The sequence below is a fragment of the Puma concolor genome, chromosome D3 (assembly GCF_028749965.1).
Source record: "Puma concolor isolate L17-30 chromosome D3, mPumCon1.1.hap2, whole genome shotgun sequence".
In the NCBI taxonomy this organism is placed as follows: Eukaryota; Metazoa; Chordata; class Mammalia; order Carnivora; family Felidae; genus Puma; species Puma concolor.
In genome coordinates, this window is record NC_141678.1 from 28,737,368 (window position 1) to 28,760,066 (window position 22,699).

Consider the following 22,699-nt stretch of genomic DNA (forward strand, 5'->3'; position numbering starts at 1 on the left):
TTTTGGGTTTTGTTTGGTTTTGTTTTTTAAGATTTTATTTTTGGGGTGCCTAGGTGGCTCACTTAAGTGTCTGACTCCTGATTTTGGCTCAGATCGTGATCTCACAGTCGTGGGACTGAGCTCTGCATCAGGCTCTGCACTGACAGCACAGAGCCTGCTTGAGATTCTGTCTCTCCTTCTCTCTCTGCCCCTCCCCCGTGCACACCCACGCTCTCCCTCTCTCCCTCTCTCTCTCAAAATAAACTTAAGGAGCACCTGGGTGGCTCAGTCAGTTAAGCATCTGACTTCAGCTCAGGTCATGATCTCACAGTTTGTGGGTTCAAGCCCTGCATTGGGCTGTATGCTGACAGCTCAGAGTCTGGAGCCTGCTCAGATTCTGTGTCTCCCTCTCTCTCTCTGTCCCCTCCCCACTCATGCTCTGCCTCTCTCTCTCTCAAAAATGAATAAACATTTATAAATAAATAAATAAATAAATAAATAAATAAATAAATAAATAAAATAAACTTAAGGGAAAAAAAAGATTTTATTTTTAAGTGATTTCTACAGCTAATGTGGGGCTTGAACTCACAACCCTGAGATCAGGAGTCACATGCTCCACTGACTGAGCCAGCCAGGCTCCCCTTAGAGCATTTTCTTACATTATAGTTCTTTTAGCATTAAGAAAAATCTAAGAAAGATTTCTAAAAGTGAAATTTTTGAGGTAAAGGAACAGCCTCAAGAATCACCATTTTTGTATGTTTTTGGTGGTGTGTAAAGTAAGACCATTTCATTATGAAGAAGTCCATCAGCAGTAGTGGTCAAGTAGGAATGTCCCCTGCCCAGCCATCTCCAGGGACGGGACTCCCTTTTCAAAACTGGGTGTCCACACGGTCTTCGTTCAGGCACAGTGACAACACAGCGATGCTCCTGGGCGCCTGCTGCTTCACCACATCCCTCCAGAGTGTGGTCAAGCCAGCCTCCCATTATGCAGTCCCCAGGGCCACATTGTGGCAGTTATGGACCCTTCTGTGACAAATAGGAAGACTTCTATTTTACAGCCGCATTTGTAAAAGACAAATACAATCTGTGCTTGATTCATCATTATACCCATTTTTTCTCCTTATTTCAAAAGAACTTCAAACGAAAAAATCTCTTTGGGGCCCTGCACACTGTGCCTGCTGGCGGCCCTGCAGTGCGCCTGTGGACTCAGCCGAGTGGTACCTTATTATCCCTTTACTTGGCGCTTTCTGTAACTAAAGAGGCCGAATATTGAACACGTTTGGAATCTTGGTCTTTTGTCTTGACAATGATTTGAATATGCCCTTTCTACCTCTTTTCATTGGAGACTTGATGTTTTTCTTTTATTTGCATATAAACTTTTTTTCCTGATTATATGAGCAATACGTACATACTGAAGACATTTGGGGAACAAGTCAAAAAATTGTAAGAATAAAAATACATTCAGTATCAGTTCATCAGCCATTGCTGGAGGTGCATTTACTTCTGTTGTTTTTTTTTTTTTTTCTGGGCACATATAATATGCTTTTTCTTTTAGAACAAAACTGGATTCATATTTTGCATGTTATTTTTATCCTTTTCCATTTAATGTTTTATGATGAACATTTTCCACATTACAAAATTATTTTTCAGAAACATTATTGATGGCTGTGTCTTTCTCTGTCTTATCATTGTGTCATGATCGATCTGTTCCTTTATTGTTGAACATCGACATTACCTGTACCTGTAAATAATTCTGGAAATAAACCTGTTTTGCCCTTTGGTTATTTCCCCAGAATAAATTGTGAGAAGTGGAGTTCACAGGCAGAAGTCACAAACATTGCACAACTATTTCTAGGTCAAACCCAGCACAACATTCTTAATTCTCCCACGTGGGCACCAGGAGCATCCCTTTCCCTGCGTGCACCCTTCCTTGCACACACTTGGCATCAGCTTCACTTTTTATATTTACCATTTTGATACATCGCGAATGTTACTGGCTCATGTTTTTTTACCTTTTTTTCATATCAATTGTCTATTCCATTCTTTGTTTTTTATACACACAGACATGCAGAAAGCACCTTGGCACATACATTTTTATCTTTGTTAACAGAATCTTTAATGTACAGAGATATTCAAATTCTGTGTAACTGGATCTTTTTGGTTTTGCTGTTTAAATTTTTCCTTACTCCTTAGGAAGCTCCTTCTTTAAATCCTTTTTTGGTTCCATATTTTGCATTAAACTCTTAAGTCAAAAAAACAAGAACTCTGAAGTCCATCTATTTGGGATGTAAATTCCAAGGTCCCTGAATCATTCTAGAATGGCATTCTTCACTGTTCCTTAGACTTTTCTGTTTGTAGCTTCATAATTCACTTTAATGCGTAGTAGGACCAGGACTATTTTCAATAGGTGTTTTTTTAAGTTTTTTTTTTTTAATCTATTCTTTGAGATAACCCAGGATTCTTCTTCTCAGAGCTCAACCTCTTCTTGCCCCTTCACATCTCATTGGGATTTTGATTATAATTGACTAGTTTGTGAAAAATTACTATAGATTTTATATATATAAAATCTTCACATCAAAGCAGCAGTCATTCAAATCTGCCTCTAAGCATCAGAAAAGTTGTATAGTTTTCTTCATAGGTATTCTTACATATATGTTCAATACGTATGTTTATTCTTAAATTCATTCTAATTTTGTGGGGTTTCTAGATCAATCCTTTCTGTTATATATAGGACAACTATTGATTATATATATATAATATATATATATCTTTTTGTATATTTATTTTATATCTAGAAACTTTACTGAATTATTCTAGTTCTCTAACAACTTGTATTGGGCTTTCTAGGTAAATTGTCATTTAACTTGGAAATAAAAAACTTGCCTCTACTTTTCGTATAGCCTTTTATTTCGTTTCTTTTTAAAACCCATGTTGGCTAGCACTTCTAGAGCAGCAGTCAGTGTTGGTGGCAGTGGTCATCTGTGACAGACTCTGTTTGGGTTGGGAGACCAATGTGTCTCACCTCAAAACACTTTGGCCTCTAAAGACTGTGTTATAGCTGCAGTGACCACATGGCCCAATTCTGAACAACAAGGCTCAAATGGAAATCTAGAAATTTGGGGAAAGTCTTTGCTTTCCTGATAGAACTATTCCTTCCTCCTCCCCTTCTTCCTGTCTGGAAATTAGATGCAATGCTTGGAGGTGTAGTAGCCATCTTGGGACCATGAGACAATTGAGGACAAAAGTCACACATAATGGAATGGAAAAATAGAAGGATCCTAGGCCTTGAATGAAATTTTTCAGCAGCTGTTTCAGCCCCCAACAACATTCAACTTCCTGAGTTCTTGTTGTGTAAGAATAAACAATTTAGTCCATCTGTCCTTCCTCACAGTTGTTTTCATTCCTTACTGGCACAGCATCTGGGTCTTTATCTTGACTTGAAGGGAGACAGATCTGGCATTTCACCTAATAGTGAAATGGCCATGACTGCTTGTTTATCACATTTTAATGAACTGTCTTTATAAGCCTAGCTCGCTAAGACTTCAAAAAATCAGGACTGGATGTTGATTTTTTTTTTTTTTAATTTTTTTCCAACGTTTTTATTTTTATTTTTGGGACAGAGAGAGACAGAGCATGAACGGGGGAGGGGCAGAGAGAGAGGGAGACACAGAATCGGAAACAGGCTCCAGGCTCTGAGCCATCAGCCCAGAGCCCGACGCGGGGCTCGAACTCACGGACCGCGAGATCGTGACCTGGCTGAAGTCGGACGCTTAACCGACTGCGCCACCCAGGCGCCCCTGGATGTTGATTTTTACCAAACACCATCTTGGCATACCTCAAAAATCATTATATGGGTTTCCTATCTTGTTCTGGAGATACCACTGGATTTACAAAAAGATTTTTTAACATTATATCCATCTCTGTGTTACTAAAATAAACCCTGTTCACCAAGGGTGCATTAACATTTACTACATATGAACTCACTTTCCTAGGGCTTTGGGTGCAACAAGCAGAATTGTCCCACAGTGAACCCAAGATTTCATTCAGGTTTTGCCTGGTGGTGAACAACCTGTTACAGGAGTTCCTCCCGCACTCAGCAGGAAGGGTTGCCCCAAACCCCACTCCTTGCAGTGGCTAGATACCACTACTCGGATCATTCTCCCACTTGCTCAAAAGAAAAAGGAAAAGATGAAGTAGACGTGGGGCCTCCCCAAGAACATGACATGATGGCTGAGATGGAGCCCATGGAAGATCCCCTAATTTACAGGGTGTCTGCAAGATGTACCAGATGCTGCCAATTTCTAGATGTTGAGTTGGGACTCACTTTTAATCTTCTGAATTGTTAAAAGGACAGACACTACTTCTGTAATTAATACAGTGAGCAATTTCCACTTTGAACAGTAAAATATAGGGTCCATAGCTCTTCCTCTAGCACTACTCCGGAATGACACTGTTGTTCCTATCCTGACAAAAGCTGTGACGTGACCAATAGAAATAGGGAGAGCCCAAGAGCGTACACACTGTCCCAGCCAAGCCCACCGCCTCTAACCTGGGGCTGGCAGCAAGCCTCGCTCCTTGCCAGTTTGCCCCCAGGTAGGCAGTGCCAGCAGGAGCCAAAGAGACTGCAAGCTGAGAGGAGGGCAGCAGGGCAGAGGGCAGAGTCAGGATTCTTGGCACCTTGCCTAGCCCAGAAGTCAAAGCAGTTGTGGTAGGATAGGGGCAGTACAAAGTTATGTGAGACCCCAGTTAGGGTTACAGTGCAGGTTGTGCTTGAGGGGTTGGGTATAGGGTGAGGGTTAGGATAGGTTGGGATAGAATTTAGGGTTAGAATTAGGGTGAGTTATTTTTCATGCCATGAATACCTGCTGGAGCAAGAAAAGGATGCCTTTCTCATGCCTATGAGTGCTGGGGCAGACTGAAATTTCACATCCATTTCCATAAGTCAGTGGGCCCATAATTACTCATTGGAGGACAATAGATTTGCAGGACAATCTGCACATCTCAGCAGAAGTTAAAGTTAATTCCAAGCCAGTATCACTTAGGCACAAAAGCCAACTGGTGCACTTTGCATATTCTAATTGTGTAAATTCTTTCAATAAAATTTTAAATTTCCAATTGAGTCAAGTTGGAGATGTCTGTTTCCATTTGTTTCCTCCCATGGTGGAATCATTTTGGGGGTGGTTATGGGGTGTGCTCAGGGGGCTCCTCTCCACTGCCCTTGGTAGGTTACATCTTCCTGCAGGAAGTCCAATCAATAGTATCAGTATTAGGGCACACTCAATGGTGATTACCACCTTACTGGCTTTATTGTCCCTGGGTTGAATCTGGGAGCAGAGATGCCCTTTAGCGTGTTTATCTGTAGCTGTACTGCAGAAGACTCATAATCACTGTGGGTCCATTTGCAATGATCTCCATCAAGTTATGGTGTTGTGTCAGGGACCCCAAGACCACCCACAGTCTTGATACAAAAGAAGGACTCACAAGACTCATAGCCGATTGCAATTTATTACCATGAAAGTATACAGATTCAAATCCACGCAAAGGAAAAATGCACACAGGGGCCACATCCAGGAGATACCAGGCACATGCTCCCTGGTGTCCTCTTGCAGTAGAATTGCATGGAACATTCTTATCTCCCAGCAACATGTGACAACAGGGGCAAAGGCTGCCAAATAGGGAAGCGCAGCAAGCCTTGCTGTCAAGGGTTTTTACTGGGGGGTAGTCACATGCGCACATAGCACTCACATGACTGACTCCAGCCTTACTCCAGCTCCCACCTTCCCCTCCCAGTGTAGAGCAAAAACATACTTTCACAATAAATCACATTCTTGGGATAGACTTTTCTGGTCAAATTGGGAAATACAGCTCAAGGCCTCAGGCCTACACAAACACTCTTACCCACAGAATAGTCTATGGGCTCAGAGGTGATCTAAGGACAGGCCTTTCTTTGGAATGTGCAGGGTTTGAGCAACCCAGGCCAGCTGAGTGAATCCTTTCTTGCCCAGGTATCCTCTGGCCTTTAGGAGAGTCAGGGTAAAACATTTGGGGCCTTTTTCCAAAGAGCATGTGCCATGGAACACCTTGCACATTTTCACCTATTATGCTAAAAATCAAGATCTCAGGATAGTAGGTGCAAAGACATTTAGGCCTCAAAAGGTCCCAGTGAGCCATCTGCTCTTAAGACTGTGGCCCTTAGCACATCACCTGGTGACTGCTGGTCCTCATCCTAATGGTCCTGTATTGCACAGGGTATCAGTTTTCTCTTCATTGCCCTGTAGGATGGGAGTCACTGCCTGGTTGAGACATACAAACAATGCTCAACAGATTAAGAGATCTTCCCTTGACCCCTTATACTAGAATTGAAATCCCCCTCAATACAATCTGATAAGAAGGGCCCCAATCTGTACTCTTTACCCAAATGCGACTCAGGTCATAAATCTATTAAAAGAAAGACTCAGTGGGAGGATCCCACATAGGGTTTGTACTCCATGACCATGAACATGAGAAGAAAGATCTAAGAAGGTGGTGGTCCCAGCCCAAACCATTCCAACTATGAGGCATTTGTTTTGTGGTCACCCACAAAAACGTGATGGACTCACCTCTAATCAACAGGCCAGATACGGACACTGATGACATTACAACAGGAACACTTGAAAGAAAGCTTAAGAGCAGATAAGCACAAGCAGTTCCCACCAAGGGTGCATAGGGCCTTCATATTGGCCTGGGGTGGAAGTAGGGCAAGTTCCCAAGTGAAGGCTGAATGCTCGCAAGGTTTAATGTTCCACAGGTGCAACAGGGAACAAGTGGGCTTTTGTATCAGCTGCCCTGATGTAGGGCAGAGGGAAGGTTAGTCTTGATTGCTGTCAGCAGTAAAACATCAAAAATGAGAGTCAGACTCTTTCTTTTTTTTTTTTTTTTTTCAACGTTTATTTATTTTTGGGATAGAGAGAGACAGAGCATGAACGGGGGAGGGGCAGAGAGAGAGGGAGACACAGAATCGGAAACAGGCTCCAGGCTCTGAGCCGTCAGCCCAGAGCCTGACGTGGGGCTCGAACTCACGGACCGCGAGATCATGACCTGGCCGAAGTCGGACGCTTAACCGACTGCGCCACCCAGGCACCCCATGAGAGTCAGACTCTTTCAATTCACCCTTGATTGTAATACTGTGATTTGTTTTTTTTATTGTTTTTAATGTTTATTCATTTTTCAGAGAGAGAGAGAGAGAGCATGCATATGCAAGCAGGGGAGGGACAGAGAGAGATGAAGACACAGAATCCGAAGTAGGCTTCAGGCTCTGAGCTGTCAGCACAGAGCCCCAACGCAGGGCTAGAAGTCACAAGCCACGAGATCATGACCTGAGTCGCAGCGGACGCTTAACCAACTGAGCCACCCAGGTGCCCCTGTAATACTCTGATTTGTAATAAGAAATACATATTTGGTCTTTGTCCCCATTCCAGGTACAAGGCTCCTAAAACTGGGTTTTTAGGAATTTCCCGAGACGAAAACCATAAAGGTGTCTTTTGTTATGTTTTTGAGATGACTTTTAGAAGCATCTAAAGATGGGAGCTGGTTGCCAAGGGGACCAACCATATGACTACAGGGTTGGGACTTTCAGTCCCAGCTCCCAACCTCCAGAGAGGGGAGAGGGCCTGGAGATTGCGTTCAATCCCCAGTGGCCAATGATTTAATCAATCATGCCTAAATAATAAAGCTTCCATAAAAACCTAAAAGGACAGGATTCAGAGAGCTTCCAGTTGGTGAAGACATGGGGATTCAGGGAGAATGGCACATTCAGAGAACATGGAGGCTCCATGCCCTTGCCCTAGACCTTGCCTTATGTATCTCTTCCATCTTGCAGGTCCTGAGTTATATCCTTCTATAATAAACCAGTAATCAGAGTCCAGAGTGCTATTATACAATGGAATCCCATATAACAAACCAGTGATCTAGTAAATAAGCTATTTTTCTGAGTCTTATAAGCCACTCCAGCAAATTAATCCAACCCAGGGAACAGGTTGTGGCAATCTTGGTTAGAAGCCTAGGTTATAACTGGACTTGTGATTGGCATCTGAAATAAGGGTGGGGGCTGAGACTGAGCCCCCTCATAGGACCAAGTCCTTAACCTGTGGGATCTGACACTATTTCCAGGTAGATAGTATCAGAATTGAGTTCATATATTGGTGGTATTAGAAAAAACACACAGTGAACTGTTGTGACTGTTGATGACTACACATGTAATTTCTCATTTATTGAGGCTGAATTTGCTTGAATATAAATATTAAGAGCCATAACATTATGCAGAAAACTATGGTGAGAATGAGAAGGCCTGGGAAGAGTATGTATATTCACAGCCAGGAGAAATGTCAGTGGGTGTTCTCGGCATTTGCTCAAATATCTGAGTGATGTTATTAACATCCTCAATATCTTGTCTCTCTTGCTGGCACACTGAGAAAATTACCTGAATTGCTTATACAGGTGAAGCAAGAAGTGCCCCCAAGGGAGCAAACACCCTTGGGATGGTCAGTCGATGGTCTAGTTCTGGGTAAGTTTCAGCCACCGTGCCACCACAAAATGGTGACCCTTTTAGGGCTTCAATGGCCACAGAAGTTTTAATCTTATTTGGATATTATTTTTTGACACTTCCTGGTTGGCATCAATGCTGTATTTTGTTGTCTAGCCTTTTGGCCCCTAAGATAATACCAATAACCCCCAATGTGGTCATTAGAATAAAGGCAATTGGCAAGAATGGAGTATGCTGGGTATATGGGAGCAATATTGGTGTGAATTGTCTAGAGACAGGAACTCAAAGGTTTTATTTAAGCTCCAAATGCAGAAAGTGCAAGTCAAAATAAGAGAGGAAGTGTGGGAGTAACAGAGGGGGAGTTTAGAGGCATAAAACAAATAATCTCTAAATCTTAGACTTAGCATTAAAAAAAATTTTTTTTTAACATTTACTTGTTTTTGAGAGATAGAGATAGAGCACAAGCAGGGCAGGGGCAGAGAGAGAGTGGGGGACACAGAATCCGAAGCAGGCTCCAGGCTCTGAGCAACCAGCACAGAGCCCGATGCGGGACTTGAAACCACAGACCATGAGAACATGACCTAAGCTAAAGTCGGACGCTTAACCAACTGAGCCACTCAGGCGCCCCTAGACTTAGCATTTTGTAGGAAAAGCAGGACATGATGTTTCCAGTGAGCCTTTTGATCAGGATGTAACAGGGGACCATCCTGAAGAGTTAGGAGCATATGTCCCCTCTCACCACTCCTTTTCAACATTGTACTGGAAGTTCTGGAACTGATAAGCAAGGTTGCAGGATATTAGGTTAATATACAAAAGTGGGTCCCTTTCCTACATCACAGCATTGAAAAAAATGAAATATAACATTGAAAGCACAGTACTATTTACCTCAGTGTCCCCCAAATGAGATAGTTGGCATAAATCTAACAAAATAGGTGCAAGATCTATATGAGGAAAACAAAAAATTCTGATAAAGAGATCGAAGAAGAATAAAATTAATGGAGAGATATTCCATGTTCATGGATAGGAAAATGCAATATTGTCAACATGTCAGTTCTTCCTAACTTGATCTATAGATTCAATGCAATCCCAATCATAGTCCCAGCAAGTTATTTTGTGAATACTGACAAGTTGATTATGATATTTATACAGAAAGGCAAAAACCTAGAATACCCAACACAATATTGAAGAATAGTCAGAGGACTCACACTACTCAACTTCAAGACTTACCATAAAGCTACAGTAATCAAGACAATGTGGTACTAGCAAAAGAATACACAAGTAGATCAGTGGAACAGAAAAAAAAAGCCCAGAAATAAACCCATATAAATACAGCAACCTGATCAAAGGAGCAAAGGCAACACAATGGAGCAAAGATAGTCTTTTCAACAAACAGTGCTGGAACAACTGGACAACTGGACATCCACATACAAAAACAAACAAACAAAAATATAGACACAGAACTTACACCTTTCACAAAAATTAACTCAAATGGATTATAAACTTAAATGTAAAACTTACAAAAATCATGGAAGAAAACAACAATGAAAGCCTAGATGAACTTGGATTTGGCAATGACTTTTTTTTAGATTCAACACCCAAGGCACTATCCATGAAAGAAAGAAGTAATAAGCTGGATTTCATTTAAATGAAAACTTCTGCTCTGTGAAAGACATTCTCAAGAGAATGAGAAGGCAAGTCACAGACTGGAAGAAAACATATGCAAAGGACACATCTGATAAAAAGATTGTTGTACCAAATAGATAATGAACCCTTCAAACTTAACAGTAAGAACACAAATAATTGGATGTAAAAATGGGCCAAAGACTGGGGCACCTGGGTGGCTCAGCCGGTTATGCATCCGACTTCAGCTCATGTCATGATCTCATAGTTCATGAGTTCAAGCCCCATGTTGGGCTCTGCACTGACAGCTCAGAGCCTGAAGCCTGCTTTGGATTCTGTGTCTCCCTCCTTCTCTGCCCCAAAGAAGATATACAAATGGCAAATAAGCATATAAAAAGACACTCCACATAACGTTATCAGGGAAATGAAAATTAAAACAGTAAGACACAACTACACACCTGTCAAAATGTCTAAAATCCAAAACTCTGATAATACCAAATGCTGGTGAGGAGGTGTTGCAAAATGGCTCAACCACTTTAGAAGACAATTTGGCAGTTTCTTACAAAATTTAACATACTTTTACTCTGCAATCCAAAAATTCCATTCCTTTCCTTGATATTTACCCAAAGGAGTTGAAAACTTATGTCCAAACCAAAGTGTGCACACAGATGTTTATGGCACCTTTATTCATAATTGCTAAAACTTGGAAGAAACCAAGATGCCCTTCAGTAGGTGAATGGATAAATAAACGGTGGTTCATTCAGACAATGGAACACTACTCAGCAATAAAAAGAAATAAGCTATTAAAATCATTTTTAAAAACATGGAGGAAACTTACATGCATATTACTAAGTGAAAAGAGCCAATCTGAAAAGACTACTGTATGATTTCAACCACATGACATTCTAGAAAAGGCAAAACTACGGGAACAGAATAATTATCAATGGTTGCCAGGGATTAGCAGGGAGTAGGGGATGAACAGACAGAACACAGAAGATACTTAGGGGAGTGAAAATACTCTGTATGGTATTATAATGGTGAATACTTGTCATTATACATTTATCCAAATCCATAGAATGTACACACCTCCAACGGTGAATCCTGCTGTAAACTCTGGACTTTGCATGATAATGATGTACCACTATAGATTTAGCAATTGTAACTAATGCCCCACTCTGGTGGGGGATGTTAATAGTGGGGGAGGCTGTTTTGGGGAGGGGCAGGGGTAGATGGGAATCTACTTTCTGCTCATTTTTGCTGTGAACCTAAAACTGCTTAAAAAAAAAATTCTACTAAAAAAAAACAAAACTTGACCTGAATGTTTTACCCTGGGGCATTTCTAAAGGGCCTGATGACACCATAACCCAATGCGGATAATTGTAAAATGGACCAACATTTAGTAATTATGCTAAAGGGCATCTCCACTCCTAACTTAGGCATGGACCCCTAAAGTCAACAAGATAGTAATCACTGTTGGTGGAGGGAGTGCCCTAATACTGATGATATTGACTGGAAGAGGGAACCCACAACCATGAGCACATCCTTAAGGAATATAAAAGATACAGGATATCTCTGAAGTATATCCTAAGACTGCACACACACACTCCACAGGGGAGAAGTGATGCCGGTGGGCTGGGTCTGGGGACCCAGAAGGTGTCCTGCAAGACCAGCCAAGAGGGTCCTTGGCTTTATGCAGGTTGCAAATCAAACACAAGCCAGCAAGAGGTGAGATACAAACAGAGCGTCTGGGAGACTAGGAAAGGAAAGGAGCACGAGTTTTGTATTTTTGGGGGGTCTGGGTTTTTTTGTTGAGGATCATAGTCCAATGCACATGTCCTCTCAAGCATCCAGGAACCAATTAGAACAAAGACCAGGGCCAGGTGTTATTTCTTGGATCCAGAGGTTCTTGGTGATGAGATGTGTAGGGCCAGTGGTCTGGAATGAGCATAGGATGGCTTTGGTCATTCTTACCTGGTACTTCCTTAGATGTTATCTGTTCGAAAGAAATCATTAACTTCTCGTCCCTTACAAGGACATACACTATTTGCATTGTGAGGCATGTGTCAAGTGGGGGTGCAGGTCCCAGCAAGAATAGAAACAGGAAAAGGAGCAAAAAGCTGGGTTTTGTGGAGTCCTTCAGTTTCCCTGCCACAGGAGAAACTGAAACAGAGGTCTGTGATTTGGCTCCATCTGAATTTCAACATTTAATAAACAATTTTGGATTTAGGTCATGAAAGATGCACTGACTGGCTTTTGTGCCTGCATTATACTGGCTCTGAATTAACTTTAAACACTGCCAAGATGTCCTGATTGTCCATAATATCTCATGACACACCCCCCCCGAAACCCGTCCACCTTCCCCAGTGTTTGTGGTCATGACCCTGGCACTTCCCTTGTTTCATCAGATGATTGTGGCCTGGAAAATGGTCTGCCCCACTGCCACAGACATTGATGTATATGCTCTCACTCAATGGGTACTTTAGGGGAGGAGTGTCAATTACTGAAGCAACCTGGCATAGTTCAGTGGACACTTTAGTGAGGACTCCAGGGACTGGAAGTTCTAGCAGGGCCTGAGCAGACACTGTGTGTGTGTGTGTGTGTGTGTGTGTGTGTGTGTGTGCGGGCGCACGTGCTTCAGTCCAACTTTATTTATGAAAACATGTAACAAGCCAGATTTGGCCCCTGGGCCATAGCCTGCAAACATTTCCTCTGGACCCATGGTTTACAGTTGGAGGTAGAGATGGAAAAGTATGGCAGGTAAAATGGAATGGGAACCAATCCCAAAGATGCTGGAGAAGAAAGATTCTCAAGACAGACACCTGGCACTTATTTCTCAGAAGAGGGTCTATAGTTTCTAAGGCCTCAGAGCAACTGTTGTCAAGTTAGTGACCACTCTTAAGAGGCCCTAGGCAGCTCAAGTTATTGAAGAAGGCCCAAGACCTGGCCTTCTCATCCCATAGCACCAAACCTCTCAACCAAAGAAAGACCACATTTCAGAATTTCCATGACTGCCCCCTACCACCCTTGGTATTGACCAATTTGCGACCTAGGCTTCCTCAATAATCAGATTTCGGGCAAGACCCCAAGATGGGGTGCCTGGCTGGCCAGTCAGTGGAGTATGTGACTTTTGATCTCAGGGTTATGAGTTCCAGCCCCATGTTAGGTGTAGAGATCACTTAAAAATTAAAAAAAAAAAAAAGAATTTATATATATATATATATATATATATATATATATATATATATATATATAGACTCCAGGAGCTCCAAGCTCTCCTAAAACAAGTTATAAAGAACATCCAACCTTTTCTCTCCAAACCCAAATTTTCAAGATGTAGTACCCTCATTGTAGCCCCTGAACTCAGGCAATCCCTCCAGTCTTGACAAGCCCCTGAGTTCTGACCACCACCAGGGACAATTGTACTATACAAATATGGTGGCCCATTGGTCTGCACACACCAAGCTACCTTCTTGTCTTAATTGATACTGGATCCCTGAAGGCCCCACTGAATTTAAAGGTGGGACTCTCAGTGCCTTGTTGGCTCAGTCAGTTAAGTGTCTGACTCTAGGTTTCAGCTCCGGTCATGATCTCACAGTTTGTGAGATCGAGTCCCTCATCAGGCTCTGCACTGACAGCACAGAGCCTGCTTGGGATTCTCTCTCTCTCTGTGTCTCTCTCTCTCTCTCAGAATAAATAAACTTAAAACAAATAAACAAACTGCCAAACTGATTGGGACACCTGAGTAGCTCAGTCGGTTAAGTGTCTGACTCTTCATCTCATAGTCATGACATCAAGCCCCACATTTGGCTCTGTGCTGACAGTGTGGAGCCTGCACAAGGATTCTCTTGTGGATTCTCTCTCTCCCTCTCTCTCTCTGCCCCTCCCCTCCAAAAAATAATAAATAAATATACATTTGGGGAGGGGCATCTTGGTGTCTCAGTGGGTTAAGCATCCTACTCTTGATTTTGGCTCAGGTCATGATCTCATGGTTTGTGAAATCAAGCCCCACACTGGGCTCTTCACTGACTGTGTGGAGCCTGTGTGGAGTAGGATTCTCTCTCTCTCCCTCTCTCTGCCCCTCACCCACTCATGCTCTTTTTCTCACTCTCTCTCAAAATAAATGAAACACATAAAAAAATTTTTAAATACATAAATGGATAAACAAGCCGTGGTACATCCATAAAGTGGAACATTATTCAGTGACAAAAAGACCTGGCTAAGGCGGAACTCCCTGTGTCTGCTTAGGCATGATTGCGCATAAAATAGAAGGCAAACAAGCTACCTTATTCCAGTGGTTCTGGCTTCCTTTCCTTCAGGATTTCCCATTATGGGATGGATCGTCTAATTGCAATAAAATTTAAAAATTGCCCCTTATTGTTGGCCTTGCCAGATTGGACCTTGAGGTCTTGCCTGGGCCACTAAAATTGTTAATATGGCCCAACACCCATCAAAACAGACACTTCAAGGATGAGACCCACTACACAAGGTGTATTAAGAGGAGAGGTGATTATACCCACTCTTTCTCCATTTAACAGCCCAATTTAGCCTGTTTTTCAACCCAGAAAGGACAAATGGTACCTCATGGTGAATTGCTGAGACCCTAAGTAGTGGCCAAGTAAGATCTTATCCCTAACACAGCTATTCTTCCCCTGGCCAGTACTCTGTTGTTATCACCTACCGAATTTAGTCAATACAGCCCTTTTTCCAATAGGCTCTTAGATACTACTCATATTCACTTGTTTCTTTAGTTCCTTTATATATTATATACTTTTTAAAAATTGTGACAAAATACAGATAATATAAAGTTTAAATTTTAACCATTTTTAAGTGTACAATTCAGCGGGATTAAGTACATTCATATTGTTGTAAAAACCATCACGACTAATGCTTCCAGAACTTTTTCATCTTGCACAATTGAAAGTCTGTGCACAGGGACGCCTGGGTGGCGCAGTCGGTTAAGCGTCCGACTTCAGCCAGGTCACGATCTCACGGTCCGTGAGTTCGAGCCCCGCGTCGGGCTCTGGGCTGATGGCTCAGAGCCTGGAGCCTGTTTCCGATTCTGTGTCTCCCTCTCTCTCTGCCCCTCCCCCGTTCATGTCTCTCTCTGTCCCAAAAATAAATAAACGTTGAAAAAAAAAAAATTTAAAAAAATAAAAATAAAAAAAAAAAAAAAGAAAAGAAAGTCTGTGCACATTAAACACCACTGCCCCCAGGCTCTGGCAACCTCTGTTCGACTTTCTATCTCTGAATTTGCCCCTTTTGTGTCTGGCTTCTCTCATTTAGCATAATGTCTTTGGGGTTCATCCACATTGTAGCACAAGTCAAAGTTTCCCTCCTTCTTATGATTGTGCACATTCACTTTTTTTTTTTTTTTAGAGGTGGAGGGAAGGAGTAGAGGGAGAGAGAGAGAGAGAGAGAGAGAGAGAGAGAGAACCTTAAGCAGGCTCCACGCCCAGCTCAGGGCTCGATGCGCACAACCCTGGGATCATGACCTGAGCCAAAATCAAGAGACAGACGTTCAACTAAGCCACCCAAGAGCACATTGACCTTTGAAGGGACACAGCACTCCATTATCTGACTACCTATGGGGTAGCCACTCCTGTGTTTGCAGAACCTTGAAGGGAGATTCAGTGGACACTATTACATAGAACAGGGAGGGAAGATGGGATATTATCCCAAATAAGGGTCAGGGCCTTGTGTCTCAGTAAAATTCTTACACATCAACTGGTCCCCACTATTCCCATATAGATCAGTCTGGCCAATGTCTCAAGCTATCCAGAACCCACATGGTGTAAAGCTATCACCAGGCCTTCTGGCTTTTCTCACCTGGCTATGTCTACTTTGGGGAATAATCTGGGCCTGGGACACTGAATCTCATTGGGTGGGCCCCATCTGACAACACCAGAGCAGCTGGGCTCTGTCACCCTCGCTTATTTGGGCTCTTCGCTCTGCTGCCACAACCAAACACTAGATGGCACCATCGTTCCATTTGCACATCCTAGTCTTTGCAGTTTGTAGGCAGTCCTACTGGTTGTTCTAAATTCACTAGGGAGTTGCCCTGAGAAAAGGGAGCACGTGCATTTGTCCAACTGCCTGTAATTGTCTCTTGAATGAATGCCCCATGCTCACACCTCGCCTCTCAAAATGCATGTCAGACCATTAATAAAAAGCCACGAGAAGCAACCAAGATGTCCTTCAGTAGGTGAATGGATAAATAAACTGTGGTCCATCCAAACAATGGAATATTATTCAGTGCAAAAAAAAAAAAAAAAAAAAAAAAAAAAAAGGAGCTACCAAGCCATGAAAAGACATGGAAGCACATTAAATTGCATATTACTAAATATGCAATTATATTATGTAATAATAAATGAAATAAGCCAATCTGAAAAGGCTACACACTATATGATTCCAAGTGTAAGACATCCTGGAAAGGGCAAAACTATGGAGACAATAAAAAGATCGGCGGTTGCCAGGGGTTAGGGGGAGGGAGGATAAATGGCTGGAGCCCAGAAGATTTTTAAGTCAGTGTAAAATATTCCATATCATCTATATGATATTATTTCTCTATAATGGCAAATACACGTCATGCTATACATTTGTCCATACCATTAGAATGTACAACGCCAAGAGCGAGCCACTGGGACACCTGGCTGACTCAGTCGGTAGAGTGCGTAAGTCTTAATCTTGGGGTTGTGGGTTCAAGCCCCACTTTGGGTGTAGAGATGATTTAAAAATAAAATCTTAAAAAAAACAAAAAACAAAACCAATGAGCCCTAATGTAAACTGTGGACTCTGGGTGATAATGATGTGTCAGTGTGGGTCTATCATTGTAAAAGCTGTCCCTCTTAGTGGGGGATGTTGATAGTGGGGGAGGCTGGGTGGGCAGGGAATACATGGGAACTCTCTGTACCTCTGTTCAATTTTGCTGTGAACCTAAAACTGCTCTAAAAAATAAAACCTATTTAAAAAATTTTTAACATTTACTTATTTTTTGAGAGTCAAAGAAAGAGCATGAGCGGGGGAGGGGTAGAGAGAGAGGGGGAGACACAGAATCTGAAGCAGGCTCCAGGCTCTGAGCTGTCAGCACAGGGCCTAACGTGGGGCTCAAACTCACCAACCTCAAAATCAACCTGAGCTGAAGTCAGACGCTCAACCCACTAAGCCAGCCACCCAGGCACCCCAGAATCTTTTTTTGTTTTTACTTTTTTTAATGTTCATTTCTTTTTGAGAGAGAGAGAGAGAGAGAGAGGGAGACAGCATGAGTGGGGGAGGGGCAGAGAGAGAGGGAGACACAGAATCCGAAGCAGGTTCCAATCTCTGAGCTGTCAGAACACAGCCTGATGCGGGGCTGGAACTCACAAACCGTAAGATCATGACCTGAGCCGAAGTCGGAAGCTTAACCGACTGAGCCACCCAGGCGTCCCTCCAGAATCTATTTTTTAAAACAAAGCAAATCAAAGTGGAAAGGAAAAACTCTGGGAAAAAAATTGACCAAGAAAATACGAACTTTAGTCTGTTATGGTATAATGAAAACTGAACAACTAAGTTTGTACTTTGTCTTTCTGCTAAATCATATTCTACCACTTAGCTCTGACCTTGGTGTTGGAAGGACAAAAGCTGAATGTTTGATTCAACATAATTTCTGGCATCCGTGAATTCCTGACTGAATGAAAGTTCCGTGGCTATAAGAAATTATCATTAAATCTAATCAGCTGAACTCTGTCAATAATACTCTTAGGCAAATCAACTGGATTTTTTGTTTAATACCTGCATATTCACAAATAGATTAACATTACAGTTTTAATTTGAAGTGGAATGAGGGCCAGTCGGTTAAGTGTCTGACTTCGGCTCAGGTCATGATCTTGTGGTTCATGAGTTCGAGCCTCTCTGCTGTCAACAAGGAACCTGCTTCGGATCCTCTGTTCCCTCTCTCTCTACCCCTCCCCTGCTTGTTCTCTCTCTCTCTCTCTCATTCTCTTTCTCTCTCTCTCAAAAATAAACATTTAAAAAAAATAAAGTGGAATGAAAAGCCACTGGAATCTCTCACATGGGGCAAAGGTGCCTTTGCCTTTGGGATGACATCATTCCCAGTAGCGGGCCCTCTGTTTCCCACTGCAATCACCACCCCAGCTACAGACACAGACCCATGACTTCCAGACTAACAGCTGCTTCTTGATTCCGGTGTTCGGCTCAAGGTCATTATCAACCCAGTGAGCTCCTTGACCTGGTTGTAACCAACTTCTTTTTTTTTTTTTCCTGTTGTGTTGAAAGATACAGAACATAAAATTTACCATCTTAACCATTTTTAAATGGAAAGGTCAATGGTATGAAATACATTCATATCATGGTGCAGCCAACACCACTGTCCATCACTAGAACTGTCTGCATCTTGTAAAACTAAAACTCTGTCCTTGTGAAACAAAAACTCCTGATTCTTCCCTCCCCCAGCCCCTGGTACTACCATATTCTTTCTATTTATATGAATTTGACTACTCATGGTGCCTCATATATATGAACTCATGCAGTAATTGTCTTTTTGAGATTGGCTTACTTCAGTTCTTCTAATGTCTTATAAGGTTCATCCATGTTGTAGCAGGTGTCAGAACTTCCTTTTTTAAGGCTGAATAATGTTCCATTGTGTGAATGGGACACGGGGTGTTTATCCATTCATCCATCGGTGGACACTCGGGTTGTTTCCACATATTAGCTATAGTAAAACTAGCCAACTTCTTTTTTTTTTTTTTTCAACGTTTTTATTTATTTTTGGGACAGAGAGAGACAGAGCATGAACGGGGGAGGGGCAGAGAGAGAGGGAGACACAGAATCGGAAACAGGCTCCAGGCTCCGAGCCATCAGCCCAGAGCCTGACGCGGGGCTCGAACTCACGGACCGTGAGATCGTGACCTGGCTGAAGTCGGATGCTTAACCGACTGCGCCACCCAGGCGCTCCATAAACTAGCCAACTTCTTGACCAAACCAGGTGACCTCAACCCTGCAGCTGGACTCATCCTACACGGACATCACCCAAAGATGGACTGTCTCTGATGACAACCGCAGGTGCAGTCATGCTCCAATCCACGCCCCACTGCGCCCCATCAGAGGTCTCCTCCTCCCCCTGTGGCCTCCTCCTCCTCCTCTGCAGGGGCCCTGAACTCCATGGATACCTTCACCTGTTTTTCAACTCTCGCTCTGCTCCCAGCCTCTCCTCTCCTAACCCCTCCCCGTAGACCACCACCCTCTCGGGAGGCATTCCCCAGCATGTGGGTGAGTGAACCTCATGAAAGCAAGCTGACTGCTGGGTGTGTCACAAGCACCTGCTTGCTTACCTGTTTCTGTGGCAGCTTCTCTGACCATTCTTAAGGAAACCTTCAGGACAACTCCTTCCATCTATTATTGGCCACATCTCTAAACCATCTTCCCAGAGGGTACAAACTCTATAAAAACATTTATTTTTTATTTTTTTTTATTTTTTATTTTTTATTTTTTTTTAAATTTTTTTTTCAACGTTTATTTATTTTTGGGACAGAGAGAGACAGAGCATGAACGGGGGAGGGGCAGAGAGAGAGGGAGACACAGAATCGGAAACAGGCTCCAGGCTCTGAGCCATCAGCCCAGAGCCCGACGCAGGGCTCGAACCCACGGACCGCGAGATCATGACCTGGCTGAAGTCAGACGCTTAACCGACTGCGCCACCCAGGCGCCCCTAAAAACATTTTTTTAACATTTATTCATTATTGAGAGACAGAGAGAGAGCATGAGCAGGGGAGGGGCTGAGAGACGGGGAGACACAGAATCTGAAGCGAGCTCCAGGCTCCAAGCTGTCAGCACAGAGCCCGAGGCAGGGCTCGAACTCACAAACCTTGAGATCATGACCTGAGCCGAAGTTAAGCGAAGCTTAACCGAGAGAGCTACCCACGTGCCCCTCAGAGGGTACAAACTCTTAATTGAGTTAAGCTCAAAGCAAATAGACAAAGGGGAAAGCCTAACAGAAACAAGAGCAACTGGTCAGACCATGAAACCAAAAGAATCTGGCACCAAAAATCGATGAAGTCCTCAAAAAGAATCAAAATCAAATTCTTACAGCATGCTTCCAATGGACAGGAGCCCAGAGAGCCCAGGACCAGAGTGGGAGTCCCTGTGGGGCCCAGGCTGCTAGTCAGGAGTGGCACCCGAGGGTTCTGAGAGGCGTCATTACCTAGAGAGAGTGGACAGGGATCCTAAGATCAGGTCCGATCCACTGAGTCAGGGCACCAGAGCCGTGGGGGGGGTGGGGAATGCATCAGACAGGGAGACGATTTCACTCACGTTGCAGCGACAAGAAAGTTTGCTGATGAGGAATGTCCACACGGAAAGGACAGGGCTTGGGTTTTTCTAGAGGCAGGTAGACCAGGAGTCATGAGGAAGAGTGGGAGGGTCTTGCATGCATGAGGGCAAAGTGATCCTTTGGAGCCAGCCACTTCTTGGAGCACAGAAGGGTAGGATTTCTCAACCGGCCAGCGCTTGTCTGGAGCACAGGCTCAAATACATTTTGTCAGCCGGTCTGGATGCTCCGTGGGTCTGGTGGTATGCTTGTGTGTTTGCAGGGCACGAGCAGGGATCATATCTGTGTTTCTAGGGGAGTGTGTTTGCATGTGCACGTGCGTGCGTGTTAGCGTGAGGCACTGCCTCAGCGTTTAGTTGGGCCTGGTGGGCTATGTGCAGCTGTTACAGGCTATCTGTTCCTATTTCTGTTCACTGCAGGGTGTGTGTGTTTCTCGGAGCGTCTGTCTGTGTGTGCCCGTGTCAAGTGCTGTGTGTGTGTTTAGAAGGCGCGTGTCTCATGGTTTCTGTGGGTCTGATGGAATGTGTGTGTGTTGCAGTTTGTGCCGCCGTGTTTCCGTCCGTACCGTGGCGTGTGTGTTTGTGTCTTAGCGTGTGTCCATGTGGGCGTCTCTGGTAGAGGTTGTGTGTGACGGCAGAAGGAGGGTTTCTCGGGGCTTCCGTGGGCCTGGCGGTCTGTGTGTTGTAGGGTATGGGTCTGTCTTGAGGCTTCCGTAACGGGTGGTGTGTGTTTTTGTGTTGCAGGGTTGCATCTGTCTCGTGGTGTCTCTGTGGCCCGTGACGTGCACGCGGGTCCCAGGGAGTATCTGTCCCAGTGTTCCCGTGTGTAGTGGTGTATACTGTGGAACAGTCTCTTTCGGCTTCTGTGAGGTGGCTGGGTTTTGGGGGTGTGACTTCCAGGCTGAGTGTTCTTCCCCGTCGCCCTGTGTGTTAGCTGTGCACGTATGTTTGTTGCAGCGCGTGTGTCTCTTCCAGTGTTTCTGGGGCTCTTTCGGGATGTGTGTGCAGTTTTGCTGCGTATGTTTCCCCGTCCGTGTTTCGGTGTGTGTCGAGGTGTATGTTCGTCTTGGAGAGACAGTGTCTTTCTCTGTCAGCTAGAGTGCGTGTGTGGGTACTGGCACACGAATGCGTCTTCGGGTCTGGTTGTCTGTGATCGTATGTTACAGTGTGTGCGTCTGTCTCAGCGTTTCCGTGTGTCTGGCGGAGTGTGTGTTGTTCCAGATGACTGTCTTTGTGTGTCTGTGTCTGTGTGTGTGGCAGTGTACACGGGGGTAGCTCTGTGTGAAGTGTGTGTGGAGCTGTGTGTGATGTGCGTGGCAGTACGTGTATCGTAGGATGGTTGTCTCCGTGTTTCTGCGTGTGTAGCGGTGCGTGCGTGTGGACCTCTGTCTGTGATGTGAGCTGCGTCCCCGTTTGAAACCCAGCCTGGCTCAGGCCTTTTCCAGACCCACATTCCTCCCGCTCCTTTGTGCTCTGTGCTACAAAAAATATTTGCGTTTTCCACGACTCATAATTTTTCCTCCTCAATCGCTACCAGATGTGGGTCCTGTGGTCCCCATTCCCATGGCAACAGAGGTTCCAGCCGCCGCGGTTCCCTTCTGTGGCGCCTTCCCTGGAAGCTGGCACTGCCGCAGGCCCGAGGGGGTGGGGAGGAAGAGGGTGTCAGGCAGGGGGTGGCTGAGGGGCCTTGGCAGCTCCCTCCCGGGGCAGCTACCCGGATCATCCTGGGGGGCTTTCTTGGCCTGGTTCCTGCCCGGCCTCCAGGCCACAGCATCCCGCCCAGAGTGGGGGCAGGCAGCAGAGGCTGGCTGCTGGAAGTACGGGAGGTGCCCCTGCTCTGTGAGGCGTTCACACAAAGGGGCTCCTGAAGGTCAGGGTCTTGGACACCTGGAGGGTTCCCAGGGCAGAGAGAGGAGGGGCCCCAGGAAAGCCGGGTCTATGTGACCACTCTGGTTGCCCCACACCATGCTGACTCAGACTGCAGGGAGAGGGAGAGCTGGTAAGGTTTGGGGATCAGGGAGTGGCAATGTGGGTCTCGCTGTGTGGGGGGAGGGGTGCAGGGCAAGACTGTAGCCTGAACTGCTGCGCTGCCCTCCCCCACCATCCTGTCATTATCCTACCCTTGCTGGGCCCAGCTGGGCATCTGCCCTTCCTGGCCAACTTTAAGCCTGTGTTCTCAACCCCAGCAGCCAGCATGGCCCGGTGCCCGAATATATCAGAGGCGGCCAGCCACAGGGCCATGGCTGGGAGGGTGCCTGG